This window comes from Odontesthes bonariensis, chromosome 24, assembly GCF_027942865.1.
Source record: "Odontesthes bonariensis isolate fOdoBon6 chromosome 24, fOdoBon6.hap1, whole genome shotgun sequence".
Taxonomy (NCBI): domain Eukaryota; kingdom Metazoa; phylum Chordata; class Actinopteri; order Atheriniformes; family Atherinopsidae; genus Odontesthes; species Odontesthes bonariensis.
The window spans coordinates 23,407,523-23,430,569 of record NC_134529.1 but is presented as its reverse complement, the minus strand read 5'-3'; positions in this window follow the sequence as shown (position 1 = coordinate 23,430,569).

Sequence of the window (23,047 nt, the reverse complement as noted above, 5' to 3'; positions counted from 1 at the left end):
ATACTTTTGAGGAGAAAGGTTTTCGATTGTTGAGACTTTGCCTTAAAGGGATAGTTTGCCTCTTTTGACATGAAGCTGTATGACATCCCATACTAGCAATATTGTGCATGAACATTGACTTACCCCCTACTGCGTCCTGTGAGACGAGTTCACAGCTTCATGTCAAAAGAGGCGAACTATATCCCTTTAAGATGCAAACCACTGACAGCTCTGACACCCAAAGAAGGGTTAATAATCAAACATGGCTTTGAAAGTTGTGGCCAAAAGGAAATATTGAACTCATAAGGACTATCTAATTATACTTTTCACTTACGAGAACAAAACTGAATAAAAAATTTTTTTAAAACTGCCCAAAACAAATAGCAACTGAATATAGCCGCAGTGTCCATGTATTCTGAAGGGGAAACTCAATATTTGGCAAGGTCTTTGTGCTCCAGACCTATGGTATCCGCTGATAATAAAAAAGTGAAGTCACAAGTGAAAATATTGGAACAGTGCTTTTCTTAAACGTTTAAACTTTAATCGCCAGTCTCTTGATCGCTGGATTTTAAACCATTGTAGTGCACTAAGGCAAAAATTTGAATATCATTTCAGTCTAAAAGCTTAAGACAACATAAACCTAAGCACTTTTTAGTTGAGCTGTTTACAAAAACACAGTATATTTAAGTTGTCTTTACATAATGCATATGGCTGCAGACTGACTCTAAACTTTGAGAACATTCCCATCAGAATTTGAGAATATGTTTAGGAATGGTAACTCTTGAATTTGTACCTTTTAATGATATCTAGATATATAGAACAAAATTTGTGAGTGTCCAAGTAGCAACATCACCACCATATGAGCTCATACTGTTTTCTACTTGAAAGCTCTATCCCCCTCTGCTGACTGTAAAATGGATGACATCATTTCCAGCTGCCAAAAGCTTACCACATTAAAATATCCAATAATCCTGACTTCCTCCTGCACTTACAGTACACACAGCCCAGAATCATTTCCTGATGTAAAAGTGATGACCTACCACAACGGTAGTAAGTCACCAGGCTACAACATTAGGTGGAGACTGAATACTGAGCGTTGGAAAACAAGGGTTTTTATTTGAAAGAGTCCAAATTTTCCTTTTACAAAAGGGAAACCAACTGAACTAAAGCTGCAACTTAAGGCCACTCCAATTGCCTAACGAATCAAAAGCTTCACAAAGTAAAAAAAATCAAACAAAAGTGGCAACAAACCAACCAAAACTGAACTGCTGCCAACACAACAGAAATGGTTACATGCCACAACAAGTTTCAGAGAAGCAATCACACAAGTGACCAGCCACACACGCAGAGACCAACATGCACTATGATCACAGCAAAAAACACAACCAAATATACTGCCTTCATCCAAGTACTGATTTCCACAAGTTATCCTCTGAAAGTGGGACAACTTCTTAACTGATGGGCAACACAACCAAAAAGCACGACACACTAACTTCATTATCATATAAGTAACCATAAATGTTAAGACATAAAAACAGTTGGCATGTTCAAGCCACATACGCTACTAAAAATGCAAACATGCAAACACAGGTCACAGAAACTCACCCAGAAAAAGCAAAACCCCATATCACAGGTTTAACTGAGCAACAAAAACAGGCTAGTCTTCCAGATTTATGAACTCTTCAGTGGGAAAAAAAATGCACTCATTTATGTTTCAAACCAGCTCACAACCTGAAACATAAGATACTTTATCCATTTTGGATTTAGGAAAAATAAAGGTTATTGTCTGGGGGAAAAATGTCACTAAACATGTTGTTTAAGCTGCAATAGCAAGACTGGTTTACATGTGCAAGCCTCATAAGGCAGGTGTTGTAGCAACCCTTTACAGGCGCAGTCAGTTGAGACAGTTACTGCACCGTAGTTCATGCACAACTGCCAGGACAGTGGGAATGCAGGGGGCCGTAACACTGGACATTTCAAACTGGGGTCAGTTCATTGCTCTGAAAACATATAATTGGATGTTCAGTAAACTGGTGAATGCTACCAAAATGACAACTTCTTCACCATCTGAGCTGTGCTGTGCTCGTCAAACTGTTTTTCTGATTTTTTATTGATCTTCTCACTAGCCAATTTGATGACATCTAAAAGAAACATATGACACAATAGCCGCATTCGCACTGTAGGAACCTTTTGCAGTTCCTATAACCTTTTCAGGAACGGGGCAGTTTTTTCCCGCATTCGCACATACAGGAACCCGGGAGCATGGCCCTCAGTTCCTATAACCATTTTAGCTCCTTCTCCGAGGCTGGGTCTTTTCTGGGTTCTATAGGAACACATCTGACATAGGTGTTTGGTGGTTGGCAGCTACGCCCCTTGTCATGTTGTCACGGCTGCAATGTTTACTCATACGACAAGGACACAACCTGCACGTGTTTAATAAGTTAAACTTACCAATGCCTCCTTTGTCTGCGGCGCTCTGCTCTCCTTCATTCAATGAAATGAGAAAGTATCGCCTGCGCTCGATCCTGACTCTCTCTGTGTGTTCTTCCAGCCTCGATGTTAGACGCCCGATGTGATCGTCCATGATTAATATTACCGTCATGCAGACCATGAACACGGTGACCTCCAAGCTCGCCATATTAGCCATGGTGGTGTTTTTTTCTTCTCTCCTTACTTTTCGTGGGTTTTGTTTTGTTTTGTTGTTGAATGTGGCGCTAAAGTAACACGTCGCTGTCGCAGACGGTTGCGTCGCATCAGTCTCAATTAGGTCCCGACTCATGTGCGAATGCAAACTGAAACAGTTCCACTGGGGAAGGACGGTTATCAGAACGAAATTCGAGGAGGACCGTTCTTAGAACTGCATCCTTAGAACTGCTCTGTCCTAATGCGGCTAATGACTCTGGCAAGTCTGGTGTAACAGAAAATTTTTCATCTTCTGAAGTTGGGTTTTTGTAAAGTCTATTTAGGAATGCCAGAAGTTAGGCTTTTTAGGGCCCAATGAATGACACATATGTGCTCATATAATTCTAAGAGATGGCATCTCAAACTGCTGTATTACTCTCACTTGGGTCCGCTGTGCAGTTGTGGCTCAGTGTCCTAAAATATTGAGTGTGCAAGCCATGTGCAATTTATTACTGCACAAATTGGTGACACCTTTTCTCTTTTGCACACAGATACCAGAACACCAAATCTGTTCTGGAAAAAAAAAATACATTTTTTTTTTAAGATGTTAAGCGGTTGAGAAAAAAACGTTTGTTGGTTAGGGGTGTCAAATTTTCTTTCCTATCCAGTGTCTATGTCTCCTTAAATGTAAACACAATTTGTTTAATTAAATCAAACCACTCTTTAGAGAGCTGTTTTCAATTTCAAATTGAAACAGGAAGTAGTACAGAGTATGAGGAAGGTGACCTACTTACCTTGCATTGGAAGGTAAACCACTGTATCCATATGGATGCCATATGAAGACAGATTCCCAGATGACTCAAATAAATTCATTGGAATGTTCTTCGTTATCAGGCTGGAGGAGCACAACACGTCAAAGTTATTTATATCATTGTGCTTATCCCTCACAAGATGTACACTCTTCCTTTTTGTTCCAAAGAATTTGGGAACACCACTTGAACTTCTGTTTTTAATCTTTTCTTTTTTTTTATCTTAAACATCAACAAAACACAGGCCAGAATGTGAACTAAATTTGGCAACTCTGCTTTTACTCGAGCACTTGGCTGACCTTTGAGTAGTGATACTAACTCAGTGTAACGCTCTGTTCAGCAGCTATGACTGGTTGCTGACCGTTTATTGCTGCGCAGAGGGTTCATAGGAGCTTTTAAACTCAAAACAGCAGCTCCTTGATAGAAATAGCTCTGACCCAGAAGAGTAGAGCTGCAAGAGAAAAAGATAAACTAAAGGACCCTAAAGTCTTCCACTGAATCAACCTCTTTTTCATGATGTGTTACTGTTTTCACACCTATTTCTTTAAGTGCTAATTTAATATTCTGGACTACAGCAGCTCTAACACAGTAAGATAAACAATCTCATATTTCTCTAAAGCATGTGCCTGTGATTCTTGATGATTGAGCTGTTATTTGAAGAGCATTCGCCGCAGGGATGTGTTGCCACTAGTATTTTTTTTAGGATAACAACATACGTATTGTGGGCTAATCAGTGAGGCCGATCAGTTGAGAGGAAAAAAGCCAAACAGGCAACTCCCCACTGAAAGCAACAACCCCTGCCTTTGTTCTCTGCTCTTCTGCGGAGAGACAATTGACCAGGATGAGTGAACCCCATACAACAGGGGCAGAGACGAAGACAAAAAGACAGAGAGAAAGAGTGGGACTGGGTAAAAGATCAACCAAACAAAGAGGAAGAGAGACAAAGTGCTTTTTTTTTTTAATTTACAAGCACTCATCCTCCCCCTGACCTGTCATCCTGTTTCCCCCTACCTGTTTGATAAATAACTTCGGCCTCCCCTTACTGTAACGGAGGCATATTTTAAGCGAGCAGCCACAATTAGAACCAGATCCAGGTGGTGACCCACTGAACAAACAAAGAGTCAGGCTCACACTGTTTTGACCTTTAACCCTTCTGGCAAATAGGTTTAACACAGCCTCCAGGGGATGCAAGAGGCCTTTTCCTCTTGAGACCGAGCATGTGTTTTAAAGGCTACTGTCAGGGCTCATTGAACAAAATTTACCCTCCATTTACAGCTACTGTTAACCTCCTGCCTGGAGGCCGAAAGAGAGAGCTAAACTTCATCTGAATGTGGACAGTAAACTGGAAGAGAAATTTTGGCAGTGCGAACTGTAACAAAATCTGTTTTTGCAGTTGGATTCAAGGTTTGTTGTATAATAAAGCTGCTCCATTTAGTACTTATAGGTTAAACTAGTCAAACTACTTTGCGCAACATAAGAGGACCTGAGGTATTTACAATTCACTGCCTGTCTTGTGCAGTTCTCCACTGCCCTGTGAAGCATTTTGGTGTCTTTTAACTCATTGTTTTTTATTTTACGGTCTCAGCTTTACAGTTTTGGTTCCACTTCTCTTCAGCAGCAGATAACTGCCCAGCGCTGTGGTCAACAAATGTTAGCAACCCACCTTACTCAAGTATTAGTCTGCTATATCCTGCCAGCTGACATATGTTCTTTTCCTGTCTTCATTCTTTATTTTGTGCTGAATTTGTTGTTGTGCTCTGAGGTGGTCCAGGCAGAGAATGCTGGGAATTTGAACCTCAGGCATTTCTCCACTGTGTCAGCCAGGGTTCTTTTTACAAATAATCATGTTTCCATCAATTAACCAATTTTTGTATGATTTGATACACCTTTTTATCTAGCCAAAATCAACTCGTAATGCTTTCATGCATGAACAAAAGTATTTTATTTCACTTTAGCCATGTGGTTTGAATTAATCTTGATTCTACAGCTGATGGCAACATGGATCATGTCATCCTAAAATGGCAGGGTTCGATTAACGTGTCAGGTATGGTTTCATAATGTTCAAAGCCTGTCCAAGTCTTAACGGACTTGTTGCCACTTACACTAAGTTTGACATCTGTTGGAAAATGTACATACAATACAAATGCTATGTGTAATTAAAGAAGGCCAAGTGGTAATATTTAAATGGTAACATCGACACATATCAAAATGTAACTTGCCAAACATGTATTTCTGGCATCTTGTGAGAAGACTTTTGGGACAGTGATGATATTGACTGAGGAAAGGAAAAACAATTAAGGGTGTCAGTGACAAGTTAAATCCTTTTGAGGATGACAACTCTCCATATCTCTCAGGAACTGCGAGAAGAAGTCTAAGCCAATTTGACATTAGTTCAGCACCATCATGGGGGCAAACACACATGTGCGCTAGTGGAAAGTGAATTCTCCCTCTGATCTCGAGGCCCGTCGGCTGACACCCTCCCATAAACTAAGGCCAGACGTCTGCCACGCCTTTGATCACCTTACATCTTGAAGAACCGCTTTCCATTCATCACGCCTTTTAAAGGGGCGCTCAGTGTTCTGATGATTCATCATCAAAGAGGTGGAAGTTCGTTGTGTTCCATCACAAAAACAAAAGCAGTAGATTGAAAACAACAGTCAGCTTTAAAGCCATCCCCTACACTTGAAATTATTAAAATTGCAACAATCAATATTTTGTGTATTGGCAGTGAATGAAGTGTAATGTGTAAGGGTTTATTTTCTAAAGTTCGGCTCAGGGAAAAGGAGTGGAGAACAGCAACTCTATAACATGGTTAGCCATATCTAAAGGTTGATAAAATGCCACCAAGGCGTTTTCGTTTACCTGTTTATATGTGTATTTTCAATTTACTGAAGAAATTAATGGGAACTATAGGAAAAGTTTGAATATAGCCATGTCCAAAAGGTGAAAGAGAAAGAGAAACGTTTCATTTCAATTCATGAAACCTTACTCATGTTATGTATTTGGCTTGAGGCCCTGCTCCAAAGTAACCAGGAAATGTATGACTGTTGGTTCAAGTAGTGTTGAGACTCAGTAATATTTTTAGGGGATAAAATAATTTTCACAATTCAGGTGACAATAAAGCCACATCTTGTATTTGAAAGTTTACAGAAAAAAACTAAAAAGTGTAACCACACCTCAGCTTCAGTAGAAATCCATGGTGTGTATCTCCAAACATTTCAGATCTTGCCTTTCCAGGTCATTGCAGGAGTTTCCCCAGTGGTACGCTTTAGAAGCAGGAAGCAGAGCCTCCTGTGGTTGCCTCTTTCTGCTTCTGCTGTAAATCACAGCATCTGGGCCTGCAGGGGGCAGAGGGGAACATAAAACATGCAGTTCTGACATGCGTGAAAGACTGAGACAGTGCTGTTCAGTGCAGGAGGGCAGCAGGACAGGCTGGCTACACATGAATAGACAGATGAGGAATGGATGGATGGATGGATACACTGAACAAACACTACCCACTCCGACTCAGTCGGGTGATGGGCAAACGTGAGGCAACCTGTTTATAGGTTCTCTTTTCAATATTAAGGTTTAGGAAGGGTTCAAACAAATGTTTTTATGTGCAAGGATATATTTGTTTAATTGAATAACATTCAATTTAGATTAATGATGTTTGTCAGAAGTGCCAGAAAACATTTAAAAATGACTGATAATTTACCATGTCTGATGTGAGTTTCTCTAATAAGCAGTTCCATGTGGTTTTTCGTGAAAAACACACTCACAAAATTCAGGTCTGGTTCAAATAACTTTCAAAAACACTCCACAACCGCTTCCCTAAACTTTGTCAAGGCTTCTCTTGTCTGCCTGGCAGTGTTTGTTTTTAAAGGCAGATAATTTCATTTTCACTTGCTGCCTCCTTTCACCAGCCAGTTAAATGCTTCAAGACGGATAGGACAATCAATTAGAAATGGAGCAGTATGCCAGACAGGACAGTGCATGTTTGTGTGTGTGTGTGTGTGTGTGTTGCTGGGGGGGGGGGCTTGTTTTACTATATATGCGGGGTCTGAAAAGTGATAGCTTTTTACAATTGAGGGGTCAGATAGCTTTGTAGGGACCAAAATGCTGGACCCCACAAGATATGAGGGTGAAGGTTAGATTTCGGTAAGAGGTAAGGTCAGGGTTAGGCATTCATATGCCAAGGTTGAGATAAGGGTAAGGGTTTAAGGAATGTATTATGTTAACAGGCTTGACACAAGGAAAGAAAGACAAGGATGTATGTGTGTGTGTAGTGGTGGGGGAAGATAACTCAAGAAAAAGATAAGTGTGTAGATATAAACCACCACTGACAGATTTGGATTAATCTAATCCAACAAAAGGCACAGATGATCTTCGCATTTAGTTGAAAGCTCTGCTGTACCCATGAGCACCGTCAGAGAGTGTAGCCTCTGCAAGGCTATCCACAATGTCTTTAACTATTTTTTTATTTATTTTTTTTACTAACTTTTGTTTGACTTACAGTTAAAACGTTACTGTGTTTCAGACCAAACATAAAGACAACTTTGTGGGTGAAGTGATTACATATAAAGTCAATAGAAATCAACAGAGGGGCCCTGTTGTTGCAAGTCAAATTTAACCTGACAGCTGTAAAAAATGAAGAGTCATCCAAAATCAGAAACAAGTCACAGAAGGAGGAGAAAGATCAAATCATGGTTACCTTTTTTTATGTTCACACCTTCTAACTATATGTGTAAAAAAGGCATTAGAAACCTAACTATGGAGTAGTTACAATATTGGCTAGACAATGCGCTCTATATATATATATACATACATTCGGCTTGAAATAAAATTGTCAGTGGTATCTCTAGCACCATACTGGTTTTTGAACACATACAAACTCCAAACCCAAATTCAATCCACAAGACTGAGCTACTTCTGGCACAATGCTTTTGCTCTTACATCCAGAAAAACTGACCCATTAAAGATTCAAGGTTTTCACCTGACAGTGACTATAACTGCCCCCCAAACAGGAAAATGGCTGTTATTTAAACTGTCACCATGGCGGCTTAAGGGAAGTGTGGAACGATTATACTGCACCACAGGGAGCATGCTTCAAGTACTGGGGGTTTGTTGGGGAGAATTTTGGGAGGACCCAGTGTGAAATGTGTTGGCCTGTGTGAGTGTTTGAAGTGTGTTACTGTGTCTGTCAGGTCTATTACTTAAGGTCTGGGGAAGCTAGTCTGGTCTGTGATGCTCTAGTACTTCTGTGTGTGTACTTGTGTGTCTGGGATAATTTAAGTTCTGTCTTTTTCCATTTAGTCTCGGGGCTAAATGTACATGACAGCCCCACACTGTTATTGCTGGCCTCCACAGACAACACGCTCCTCTGAGCCCAGACCAGCAGGACTCCACTACTGAGAGCATCACATAGAACCAACTGAGCGTGCATTCATGCTTCTGAATGGCATGACTACGCTAGAAGTCTAAAATTAAGAGGTTGGGTTTGTCTATTACACCATGATTGTGTGTCATTTTAACTTGCACTTTCTTACAGTGCTATCCATGGCTGCTGCTCATTCCTAACCAATAGAAGAATTCATTACTGAAAATCATGTCAGTATTCAGGATTTTTGGAAATGGTTATTTGGCTTTGCCGCACCTTTTGTTTAAAGATAAATAGTTTCTTTTCATTTTAACTCCTGGCTCTCTGTGTCTGCACCTGGGTCCTCCTCCCTCTCCACCTCCTACACGTGACACTACCTGGAAAAAACAGATAGTTTACTCATTTAAAAATGATAATTGACAAAAGCATTTACTTTTACTATTACCTCTCAACAACACAGCCTCTATCAAACATTTAGAATTTGGCGGTTTGGAAGAATATTCCATCCATCTCTTATGATTATACAGTCTACAGTTTTTCTGTTAAATATAAAATTACTTGAAGAAGGGCAAACAAAGCCTAACTACCAGGATACAAAGCTCATTAGGAGAGATAATATTTCTCCAGTTTTGGCTTTTCTTCATGGGCTCCCTGTTAAATTCAGAATAGAATTTAAGATTCTTCTCATATAAAGCTCTTAATGACCGAGCGCCATCATATCTTAAAGATCTCATTGTAAGATATTTTCCAAACAGAGCACTTCGGTCCCAAATTGCAGGTTTACTTGTGGTTCCCAGGGTTTCTAAAAGTAGAATGGGAGGCAGAGCCTTCAGTTAGGCCTAGGCCTGGACTGCTGGGGGGCCTCATCTGTCACACCTTTCCTCACTTTACTCTCATTTAATTTCTTAAATGATATTATGTACATGGGACATTATTGTGGTCATTAATTTGTGTTTCCCTGTTCCAACAGGTATCCTTTGAATGGTGTTACGGTGTTTGTTGTCCCCTCAAATCCCAGCTGATCGAGGCGGGTGGCCACCCTTCCTGAGTCTGGTTCTGTCAGAGGTTTCTTCCTGTTAAAAGGGAGTCGTTCGTCTCCACAGTCGCCTCAGGCACACTCAGGACGGGATATTGGATTGAAGAGAAGTTTCGATGCAATCTGTTGGTTACCTTAGCTAGGAATTTGTTTTTGAATTGGCTCTACATGAATCAATTGGATTATTTTGAAATTAATTAATTGGATTTCATTGGATTATGATTGGATTAATAAATCCAAAAGTTGATACAGTATTTTACAACCACAATTCCCAAAAAGTCGGGATGCTGTAAGAAATGTAGACAAAAACAGAATGCTGGGATTTGTAAATCTCATAACCCAATTTTGTATTCACAATCAACTTAGAAAACACACCTAATGTTGAAAATGAGACATTTCATTATTTCATGAGAACTATCAGCTCACGTTGAATTTGATGGCAGCAACACATCTCTAAAAAGTTGGAACAGGGAGGAGTAAAATAGGCTGGATATTAAACATTTTGCAACTAATTAGATTGATTGGCAACAGGTCAGTTTAATGATCAGGTGTAAAAAGAGCACCTTTAGAGAGGTGGATTCTCTCAGGACCATTGAGCAGTTCGAAATCTATATCAGACAAGAATGGGACAACTTTCCTTCTCCAAAGGTCCATCAATTAGTTTTCTCAGTTCAGACACACAGAAGCCCAAATCTTTTTTTAGATGTGTTGTTGGATTTAAATTCAAGAAGAGCTAATATTTGTCATGTCTCACTTTTAATGTTTGACATGTTGCCTATGTTCTATTGTGAGTAAAACATAGGTTCATGAGATTTGCAAATTATTGCATTCTAATTTCATTTACATTTTATACAGTGTTACAACTTTTTAAGACTTAGGATTGAAGTTAATAAATAAATAAATAAAAAGAAAGAAAGTAGTGCCCCAAGACACAAATTAACTAACATTCACAAAATACTGTGAGACTGTGTTGCTTCTTTTGTTCCAAACTAAAACTATGTGAAATTAAAATAATGAGGGGTTAAATTAATTTAATTGTATACATGAGTCACCTACAGAACACACTGTCTAAAGTTTCATTTAATATTTCCCCTCAATGTCATTTTATCTTGTCTGCTTCATAGTCCTTACTGGTCTGTCTAGGTCAGCAATCTCCTGAGACGTTCACTGTCTACGTCTTTCCTCCTCCACAACTTCCAGCCTGAGATCATGTGAGTCAGTGAAAAGCTTGAGTGCCAAAACCAAGTTGGAACTCATGGCTTGGCTCCACTGAGCAACACTTGAAAAAACACAAGTCGGACAGACACAGCACAGAAACATCACACTTGGTTTCTAATTGAACCCAACAGAGTTATGATAAAGTCAGCTTCTCAGGATGATCAGAGTCTGCTCAGGAGTAAAGCTGGCCACCACTGTACCATCACAGACAATATAAACACAAAACGGAGACATAATAAAGTGACTCACAAAGAGAAAAGGTAGCTTGACATGTGCGTAGTGATGGATTGCTTTGTCTGTGCATGCAGGTATGTGCACTTCAAAGAGATAAAGGGATGGCTCAGATTTTTAGACACGGGTTGCTAATGTGTTTCTCACCAATAGTCACGACTTTTATGCACAGAAATCCATAAATGACTAGCATGGACCACAGGGATTGTGGCATGTTAACAATAATCAAATAAGAAATAAGGCTTACACTGATCTCATAATTTTTAAAGAGCCACATACAAGAACATTTTTGACAAAAATTTCCATACAGCTTAAAAGTTTTAGGCTTAAGTATGCCACCAACTTCAACCCAACGAGTGTGCTTGACCTCTCAAGATATATGAATCACGGTGAACAAAACATGGACGGTTTTCCATGTCTCAAATGGGCAAAGTTTCCAAAACTTTTTAAGAACATGGTTCAAGGAGAAGCATTTAAACTTCAGTGGATGAAGATGATGTGCAGGAAAAAGTCGAAACACAAAGGGCACCTGCGCAGCTCTGTTGCTTGACTCGACTTCAATAGTTGATACAATGCAATACAATAAGGCAAATTTTTTTTTTACCACGAGCAGTGTTTTTGTTCCCCAAGCAACTACAATGCTACAAAAAAAAAACGTTAGTTTCCCACTGTCTTTGGAATAGGAGTTGTAAAATACAACATAGGCTTAACACGTAACATAGGCTTCACAAATGCCACTTTATTATTCTAATGCTCTAAATAATATCATACAGTTGTGCCTAATTGTACAGTACTCCACTGTTTGTTTTTTTTTTAATCTACATATATTTAACTTCACCAACGTTACTTCTTGAGCTATCGTAGAGGCTTCAGAAAAGCAGCAGAGCACCATGACTCTGACCAGATTATATTTGCACCATACACATTAAGAATGGGTAGAATGGATGCTTTATGCCATTCTCAGCGACAATTCAAAATTAGTTTTAGAAACAAGAGCAGCGGCAGAAGTTAATTAGAACTTTCGTGCAGGTTAAATTCTTCTCTAAACAGTCTCTCGGTGGGTCTTAATCATTTAACAGCAGGCCAAGGTCAAGTAAACAAGTGAGCTGGATTCCTTCTGGTCCCCAAATATTCAGTCACAGGCAACCTGGTGATAGTCAGCAATTTCATACACCTATGCACAGAAACACTGACAGATCCAATGCCACAACCTTGTCAGATATTCATCAGTTGGCCCCCGTGCTGCAGCCCATGAAATGAGAGATTCCCAAAGTGCTGTGTGATTAAAACGAAGAAATAAGTTAATGTCAAAGGAATGTTTCACCATAACATTAGGGCTAGAGGAAGGAGGTGCTGACCCTGTGTGTATATTTCCCACAATCCACTGAAGCATAAAGATAATGGAAAAGCTTCATGATGATAGACAAATTAAGACATAAAAGGTAAACATTGCCACAACGCATTACAAGAGTGTCTGAATCATTTAGAGACTTTTAAACAGTTGATCTATTTTTATTCTTTTGCTTGAACCCATCAGACAAATTTGTTGTAAATGTTAGCGTTCAGTGATTCAGAGGCGATGATGTCACGGCATGGCATGAGAAAAGTCTTAGGTTGGACCGCTCTATCTGCCAGCTCTCTGAGATAAAAGAAATCTTGTTCACAGTTCAGTGAGCCCTGACTATCTCTTGTTTGATGCTGAGGTCAAGGTGGCTAGACTTCCCACACAGTTGGCATATGTGGCCAAAACTCCTGGCACGTACATTAAAGTAGGATTTTTGGTATTTTTCTGCCCACTTCTCAAAGCAAATTCACACCGTTTTATATGAGGGAAAACACATAACAATATATTTAATGCTGCATCTGTAACTGCAAGTAAGGAGGCTACTTTGGTCCAAAGTAACAACACAAAAGATTTTTTCCAAATCACATCATAGAGGTCATATAAATTAGGTGCCTAAAAAAAAACAATAACTGTCTATCAATGCAGTACTGTATAAAGAAGACGGTGGAGAAATCAGTGGTTTTGGATTAATTTTTGTTTCGTGTGAAGTTTGAGGACTAAGAAATGGAGGATCATACTTGTTATATCATACAAGAGCAGGCAACGCTGTATGAGTTGACCGTGTAAGAGACATAAAAAAACATGAAGAAGCAAAGCAAATTTAAGATTGGCAAATACAGAAAACAAGCATAAGTGTAATGCCAAAATTACTCATTTTCAACTTTTCAGGTATTTCAGCAAAGAGATATTGAGATTGCTTGATAGTGTATAGATGGCATTTGGTATGGATTTTATTTCCTACTTGATCGCTACATAACATTAATTTTTATACATTGCTCCTTTAAATTCTAGCCAAGTAGAGGAACAACAGAAAACAATTGCTAGGATCAAAGTAACAGGTAGCAGGCATGCTAACCAAGCTGGCTGTTTGTCTATGATTATTTCCACCTAAAGCAGCCATAAGCTGCTGGACTTAAGATTCAAAGCATTATTTTCAGAATCTGAAGAGATCAAGGTTTAAGGCAGACTATGCTTTAGACTTCAGTCATTTAATAAGTGGCTGTCAAGTCTGAACAGCTTTGGGAGTGGACCTTGAAAAGAATATACCGTCTCAAGTCAAATCTCTCAGTAAGTCTTTTTCAAGCCGTTTTCTATAGTATGAACACGTTTTTTTTATCCATGAGATGTACTGTGGTGGCAGTTACACCTTTGCTTTTCTAAAAGGCTTTGGGTTTGAATAACTACAGTGTTGTCTTCAAACACTACCCCTTCTAACTTCAATGCTAAAACTGTCTAGGTGTGTTGAGGGGACTATTCATTCAGCACTTAGTGTTTTTCCTTTCCATGGAATATCAATTCTGTGTTTCACTTCATCCTGCTGGCTGCTGCTTTCTGTATGCTGTCAGAGCTGTGGGCGTCAAGGACTGTGGACGACCATATGAATGCCTGGCTTTGTATGCTGGCATGTGTGGGCTGGGATCACCTCTGCTCTTACCGTTAAGGTGGAGGCAAGAAGGGGAAAACCATTGGGTTGGTCTTATTACCAGTGTATAAAATCCTTATTTTTAATAGAGTATTCCAGACTGGTGCTCGGGATTTTCAAAAGTCTTTCCAAAGGATTCTATTGAGCTACTTTACAGGAAGACACAGGGAGGAGCTGGGAAAGTTCTTGCCTAAATAAAAAATAAGTTGTTGCAATTGGAGGCACAAGCAATACTAGCAATTTACTTTCATTGCTAAACCCCTTTGGCCTTTTTCTTCCAGGGAAAGTTAGCAGGAAGGAAAACAGAGGAGGAGGTGTGGGGAGCAGGGAAAGGAATTACTGCCAGGCCTGTGAGGGCCAGTAACCAACTTTGCTGCTGATCGCCAGTGTGCATATTCAGGTGGCTGTATCTGTTTCAACTAAACAGGCCTCCAGGGCCGGTTATAAGCAAAGGCGGACTCCAGCGTGCCTCACCAGATCAATACACGTTAGTAGGGACAAAGAGCACCGTTTAGAAAGCAAAAATTCCAAGTTGCGGGAATGCAAAGTGAAATAGAGGTAGTCTGCTGTTTGCTTTGGATGGAGTTTCACTATTACAATCCTTCCACCGCAGCTGAACCTGCTGCAAAAGGTGATGGGTGATGTAGGTGATAGTTCATAAGATGGTGTTCTCTCATAAGCACAAGTATGCCCGTAAAGAAAGAAGTAATGTGTTTAAACAAGTTTTTGCCTCTAAAGCACCAACAAAGCTTTCTTCACTGAAGTATTTATTTTTTTATTTTTTTCAAAACTTTCTCTCATTAAAGCTCCTGCTGCTAATACTGTCCGGCTTTCTGGTAAATGAGGGAATCAGTTGACCGGTCAGGTTGGGACAAGTGTAGTCAAGCACAAGTTTGCCCCAGAAGACCCTAAATACTCAAGGCTGGACATTCCATTTTAGGGAATTTGAAGCACAGGGCAGAGGTTTGGGATCATTGCAGAATGACATTTTGATATTTAGAAATAGGATTCTGCTGGATAAGCAGTCATCTTTTGCAGTCTTCTCTTTAGGGGGTTGATACCTAACTCTTGCATATCATGTGGCATTGTTTTATTGACCTTTTCTATTTTAATTTTGCTTTTCTTTTCACCTTTTTCAGCTGGCACAGCTGTAATAACTATCACTACCCTGACTTACTGTACCCTTCTCATTATTCTGTACAGACCACAACTGCTACCTTTGGAAACATACAACATTGACTCCCTGTGTGGATTTTTCCTGACATCATATTTCAGAATAACAGTTTTAAAGTTTGAGCTGAATTAAGGGGAAATCATGAATGGGGTAGGTTAGCCACAGGGAGCAAAGTGCTGCAAGCTGCAGTTAAAAATATGTTTTAATGAACATAATAATCAAAACTGTGAACATGCTTGACTCTGCTGACTTCTGACCTGGGCAGCCTAGGGCCATGCGGGTGTCACTTTTTTTGCCTTCAGATGCTCACTATTCGGTTTAGGAACAAGCACGTAATATCTTTCATGTTCATCCTGTGTCGGGCCAGGCACATGAAAGAGTAAATGAAAAACTAGCAAACTTGTTCAGCATCCAAAACATTTGACCCTTCATCTTCATTTATCAGTGCGAAGCAAAAATAAGCACTCAGTCTGGTGAGTAAATCACAGCATAAATGTCAGAACACTCTGTTATGATGCCAGACTCTTGCAAGTTCAAAGAAAGGTTTTCCCAAGAGTACCAGCTTCTGGATAAAAGTTAAAATCGGTCTGCTCTGAAGTGATCAGAGATAAAGAGTGCTTACTTTCAAACGGAAAGGCTCGGTAGAGCAATATAGTGACAAAGCCACTGCCACAAGATGCGTGTGATTGCTGCATACACATGGTAAACATTAAGCTTAAGTGAAACACTTATAATATAAGACAATGTGCAAATCTGGGCTTTTTTTTGGACTTATTATTAGCTAAGTGAGACAATACTGGACTTTGTCCAAGTTTAGGTTCGAGGTTAAAATTTTGCGGATGGGCGCTGGATATATGGACTCTTCCTTTTTTTCTCTTCCTGTCTGTATGTCTGTTTCTCTTGTACAAGGCCTCTCCATCAGCCCCCTCCCCCATGTAGATAGTGTGAGAAAAGGACTTTTATAGTTCAGTAACAGAGCATACCACAACTAAACAGAACTTGTTAAGGTTATTTAACTGAATATAAAAGTGTTATTTCGGCAGTTTAGCTTGATAGTGGTTTCAACTTTCATAGGACTTTAAGTGTGTCGGATACACAAAAGTGTTATACAGTATCTGTGTACATATGGGGATGAGCGTACATACAGTATGTGTACATGCGTGGCAAGCGTCCTTGGTGCCTAAACCTCAGCGGTTCCTAATTAATTCTACCTCACATCCCTATAAACATCCTGCTGCAGCTCCCTCATGGTGTGTTTATAAGCTCAAACTCTTCTCACACACACATGAAAGCCCACACAAGAGGTTGGTTTGCTAATGTAAGATGACATGGGAATAACAGTAAAAGGTGTGCTATCACCAGCACATAAGGCAGCTTTCAAAATGCTATAAAATTAAAAGAATGTAGAGACATCAGCATTTCCTGAATGTGAGCCATTTTCTTGTAGAGTATGCCAGATTGTTGCTTCTACAGAGGCGTATGGCACTTCAGAATAAATTGGTAGCATGCGCCGTGGATCAGTTTTCTATTTGCACTGCATGGTTTCCCTTATAATTACCTACCTTCTCTGCTACGACAATAAAAAGCAATCTACATGATTTGTGGAGAAATGTGACGCTTTGCCACTGACTGCATAAACAATGACTTTACATGTTCGGCTAACTGATGTTCTGAGACTAAACGGGTTCAAGGCATCATCACACTCACAAAGGATAATACCACCCTCATCCTCAGAAGGACTGAGTAAATGCAGGACTTCTAAGACAAACATCCGTGATGATAAGGGCTGGGGTAATGACTATAATGATGAGAAATTGTTTCCCCTGTGCCCCACCCGGCATCACTAGTTCACAAGTTTCAGCAGAGCAGAACCGATATCAAAGGCCAAGACCTGAGTCTGGATATCTATTTCCACATGTAATAGTGATAGGATATTATCTTGGGAAAATAAACGGAAACGTGCCTACATTGGTGTTGGAAGGTAGTACAAGTGAAAGTAGTTGAATTCACAAGCAATTCTGATGCTGTGTTGGTCAATATTTTTATTTCAAAATGTATCCAGAAAACTTTGAGAAATGTGTCGTAGTTGATTGCAAAGACAAATGGGGAATCCTCAACTAATTCAAACATTTAATCAGGTTTATGAGGCTATTTTTTAATCTGTTGTTGCAGTTCTGGTTTTATGGCTTTGAACTGTCATGAAACACCTGTGATTTTTCAAAAAAAAGTCCTCTAATAAACCCACTGAATAGTAGTTTCCCAGCAGCAAAGACAGGACAGAGTTATCTGACATTTTACGATTTCATGAAAAATATTAGCTCTTCTTTTATTTGATGCCAGCAACATCTCTCAAAATTAGTAAATATATAAAACACAATATCAAAATAAGTAAAGATTGAAGACATTCTAACTTTCTCTATTGCTGATCATCATACATGTCTTAATCAGTCTTAATCAAGATAAGTCCAAGATGGCAGCTACCTGAACTCCTTGTTTGAAAGGTCTGTGAATTTGAATGTTTTAAGTCATGTTTCAGTCAGTCAGTATCAGTCATACATAGGTTTGAATATGGGACACTTTGCAAGCTCTTTTTGATTTCCCCATTCTGATATATCTGGGACTTATTTTTGATATACATTTGTGCCAGTTGTCTCTGGACTGTTTGAGGCCTAGTTTGCCTTTGAATTGTTTGAAGCCTGGGCCTTTTTGGGATCTACTAGCCCTGCAGTAGCTACCCCCCATTAGTTCTGCAGCATCAGCCACCAGCCCTGAAGAAGTCCCCAGCTCTGCAACAGCTAGCCTCCATCAAGCTACCAGCCTCCAGCTCTGCAACAGATAGCCCCCACCAGGCTACATTACATGCTGACATTCCGACATCCCACAAGTCCTACATGGACCCAGGGCTGGACTGGAACCAAAAAATGGCCCAGGCATTTTTGGCCATGGGGCCCACCATGAATATTTATGCGATCACACAAGTAATCTCATCACTTTCTGTGAAAAATGCAATTAAATCTACACACTCTAAACACTGTCTATGTGCCATGCCTCTCTCATGCTCTTCTATTCATTGGTGCAAATGCCTCCAGTCTGTCATGCCTATAATAAAGGGACTATGATCATTGGGCTTGCTAAAAGCAAGGCAAACAAAACAAAATAAAGCATGGCGTTGACTACAATACGTCAGCCATTTCCATGCTATGTCTTCCGCTCTGGCAGAGCCTCTGAACAACCGGGTTTGTGGCATCCTGTTGTGGATGAAACTTTAAAAATTCCTGCCTCTTTGTGGGATGGGGACGGCTAAAATAGTCAACAACTGCCTGATCTCCCGGTGACTCCTCCACTTCTATTTCAACAGTCTCTCTTGACTAAACACAGAGAAAGAGAGAGAGGCAGGAATATTAATTTCGTATTTCTCCGGTTACCTACCAATCCATTTCAGCAAAGCAATGTTTCACTAATATTACATGGGCAACTGTAACCTGTAACACCTGCCAACAATATAGTTATTACAAGCTAAAATAACACTGAACACTTTGGTGTCTACATGAGTGTCATAAACATTAATGACACACTTAATATCTATGACTGATGTCATTGGGTATTTGCAATATGTGCACACCAGTCAACTTTACATAAGCCTACAAAATCGAATGGCACTAGATACGTTATAGCCTTGCCTACATTGATGATGGTTTAGGTACTGTAATGCTAATGACAGGCGCATGTCACTTTTACACCTTCAAATAAAGTAAATCTACTCATAGCATTAGTTGAAAATAAAGACTCTGTGACAGAAACGCGCAGACACACACACACACACACACCACAGTCGGTGACCACCTCCTGGCTATTCTGACCTCCTCAATCTGTCCCTGGGTCACGTCTGTCTCCTCCTCCTCCACCTTCACCTCGATAGCTTCTTCCTCTGTGTTTGGCCTACACTGTTCTACGGAGACACTCGTGCACTGGGGGCTGCTGATGATGTTGACGGCCCTGGCCCTGCACTTGATGGCCCTGCACCCGGTGCTGTGGCCGTGGTGGAAGCACTTGCAAACATATCAGTAAGCTTCGCACATTTTGCTGCTTGTAGGCTTTTTAGCCTTTTATCTCGCAGCTTCTGTGCACCACCCTTTCGTTTCTGTTGTTTATCCATTTCGGTTTTTGACTGTTCTCTCCTAATCTGTTCAGCTCAAACGGTAGGATTGATGATCTGCGTCAACGGTGAGGGGAGGGGCGGGCCAAAGAGGTGCTGAGAGATTTCATTGGATTAGCCCATTATCCTTCGAGAAATTCTACCAATGGCCGCATTTTGTGTTGCAATTACTGTCACGGTCGATAAAATAATAATAATATATTTTTCAAAATAAAATTAGGATGGCCCTGGCCCAAAAATATGCATCTGCCCACCGGGCATTGCCCGGTAAGCCCTATAGCCAGTCCATGCCTGCATGGACCTCAAATTGTCAGAATGGCAACCCTTAATTTTCTATAAAACATCCCATCTTTCCGACACTTTTTTCTTCCTATGGTCCGAATGACGGTGTGTTTTATTTTTTTTTAAACATCCCGCCTTTCAGACAATTGCGCAAGGCTTGATATAGCCTATTGATGTCTTAAGGACAGTAGATTACTACCCAATAATATAGAAAAAATTGTACAGCCTTAGCCTACATAAAGAACATGCATTTTGTGGCTTCAGAAAAGGTTTTTAATAGCTTTATTGTCACATCACGCAATCAGATATGCAAGAGTGGAGCAGCTGCGCATGTGACGGTTCATGTGCAGAGTGGACCCAAAAGGCAGGAGACCAGGTGGCAGTTCAAACAGAGGTTTATTCAAAACCACGACTCAAAAAGGCCGCTTCAGGCAGTAGTACAGGCGGCGGTGGCTGGAGGCTTGCGGACTTGTCAGGGAACCTATGATAAAAGTCAATTAACAAGCTGGGATCCTGAACCAGGGAACGTGAAATCCAAGACCGTTCCTCAGGGCCGTACCCCTTTCAATCCACCAGAAACTGGTAGCCGCGGCAAACATCCAGGATGCGGTTGACTGTGAACGCTGGGTGGCCGTCGATGAGACGAGGAGGAGGAGGTGAGTCGGACGGGGGATACAGGTGTACTGCAGGGAGTCTCAGCTGGACATCGCTCGAGTTGATGATGCACTCAATGATATAGGGGCCGATGTAGCTGGGAGCCATCTTTCGGGACTCTGTCTGGAGAGGAAGGTCCCTGAAGCAAAGCCAGACCTGCTGACCCACCTTGTGCTCCAGGGCAGGGGTGCTGTGTTTATCAGCGATCGGCTGGTTCCGGGCAGCTGTCCGGACTAAAGTGGCCCGGGCCTCCCTCCAGACACGACGAGCAAGGTGGTAGTGGGCCTGGACTGAAGGGACAGCGACCTCTGTTTCCTGACTGGGGAATAGAGGTGGTGGAAAACCATTGGAGACCATGAAAGGAGACATACCCGTAGCAGAGCTGACCAGTTGTGGGTGCATTCCACCCATGGCAAGTACGTGGATCAGGAGGCTGGGAGATGTACCGCCACACACAGCAGCGAGGATTCCAGGCTATAATTTGCCTGCTCCATCTGACCATTTGATTGGGGATGATATCCGGACATTAAGCTGGTTGTCACCACCAGGGCTTGTAAGAAACCCCTCCACACCTGAGAAGTGAACTGCAGGCCCCGAGATAATCTCCTGGGGGATACCGTGTAGGCGAAAAACATGCTGGATAAGGAGATCAGAGGTTTCCAATGCTGAGGGGAGCTTGGGAAGTGGAACAAAGTGATTTAGAGAAACGGTCAATTATGATTAGAATAGTGGTATTACCTTTGGAGGGAGGGAGGCCGGTGACAAAATCCACAGCTATGTGTGACCAGAGGCGATGTGGGATAGTTAAGGGTTGGAGAAGACCCGCTGGTGCACGGTGAGAGGACTTATTAGATGGAACAGGCTGTGACACACTCCCTCGTGTCTGTGGTCATGGTCGGCCACCAGAAACACTGCTGGAGCAAGAAGATGTGGTGAATTCCGGGGTGACAGCCTACCTTGGATGCATGCCCCCAATGGAGCACAGGGCTTCCCATCGACTGGGGAACATATAGTCGTCCAGGTGGACACCCATCTTGTACCATTTCCCCATGTTGAGCCTCTTAGACACTCTGTTCAATTTCCCACCTGGCTGCTCCGATCACACAGGACGATGGTAGGATAGTTTCCTCCAAAGCCTCCTCTTCCTCTGGTGTGAAATGCCTGGAGAGGGCATCAAGCTTGGTGTTTCTTCAGCCTGGGCGGTAGAACACTGTGAAGTCAAACCTTCCCAAGAGGAGGGCTTATCTGGCTTGGCACGAGTTCAGTCGGCGAGCAGAATGGAGATAGACTAGGTTTTTTTTGTGATCAACTTTTTTATTGAGAAATGTACAACTATATATATGTTCTCATCAAATACATTATTTTATTCCTTAAAGGAGAATTCCGGCCATTTAACAAACATATCCCATCTGTTGGAGACCCAGGGAAGTTTGCCAAAGGGAAAATCGCAAGAAATTTTCATGCCCGCTGCGCAAAGTTGTCCAATTGCGCTGATTTCCATGAAAGCGGGCTCTATCGGGCAAGCGTTTAACCTTTCCTGAGGCTCTTAACGAGTATCAAAATACTTTTGACCGAATTGGCCGTGGTGTCAGTAGCAATACAATTCAACCCAGGGACTAACCATACCATTAGCTAGCACAGAAAAAAAATAAAACAAAAATAAATAATTAAATAAATAAATAAGAAATCAAGGTCAGTGGTGCTGCACCCTTTCTTTAACTAACTTGTATGCTGCTTCCCAGCCCTGCAAAGTCTTATGGCTGGCTCCGTGCATACGGGCAACAGACCACTCCATCAGGACAATTTCAAGAAATGAATTGGCCCAATGCTGCCAAGCCAAGGAATGTGGCGATTGCCATCTAAGGGCCAGCATTTTCTTGGCTGCTGTGAGGCCCGCCCATAGAATACGACTATGTTGTAGGGACAAATTTAAAGAAGACTCATCATTGAGCAAAAGTAAGGCTGGGGAAACAGGGATCCTGATCTTAAGAATATCACTTAAGTTAGAGATATTTCCCTCCAGAATCCAACCACACCGGGGCACTCCCAATAAACATGCAAGAATGACCCCTGGGCATTAAATATAGACTACGTTTTTATGGTCTGTCCAGGCAATGAACGGCGGGGCCGTCCCCTACAACCAGCGCCGCCACTCCTGAAGGGCCAAGACCACTGCAAGCAAGTCTTGGTTCCCCACATCATAGTTTTTCTCTGCTGCAGTCAGGCATCAGGAGAAAAAAGCACATGGGTGAAATCTGTGATCTGCAGGAGAGCACTGGGAGAGGACAGCCCCGACTCCAGAATCTGAGGCGTGCTTCAGTGCCTGGTTGTTGTTGAAAAACTAGTGAACACTGGTGCCGAAACTGAGAACAAGTCCCTAAGTGACCGGAAAACCTGGCAGGTGTGGGGGTGACAGAGAGCAACGAGTTGCCCCGTGATGCACCAGTCCTCCCTCTAAGATCTGTAATACCTGTGGCGAATTGCTGCAGGTTGTCCATAACTTGCCGGAGAGTGGATTCATGCTTGCTCACCACAGCGCC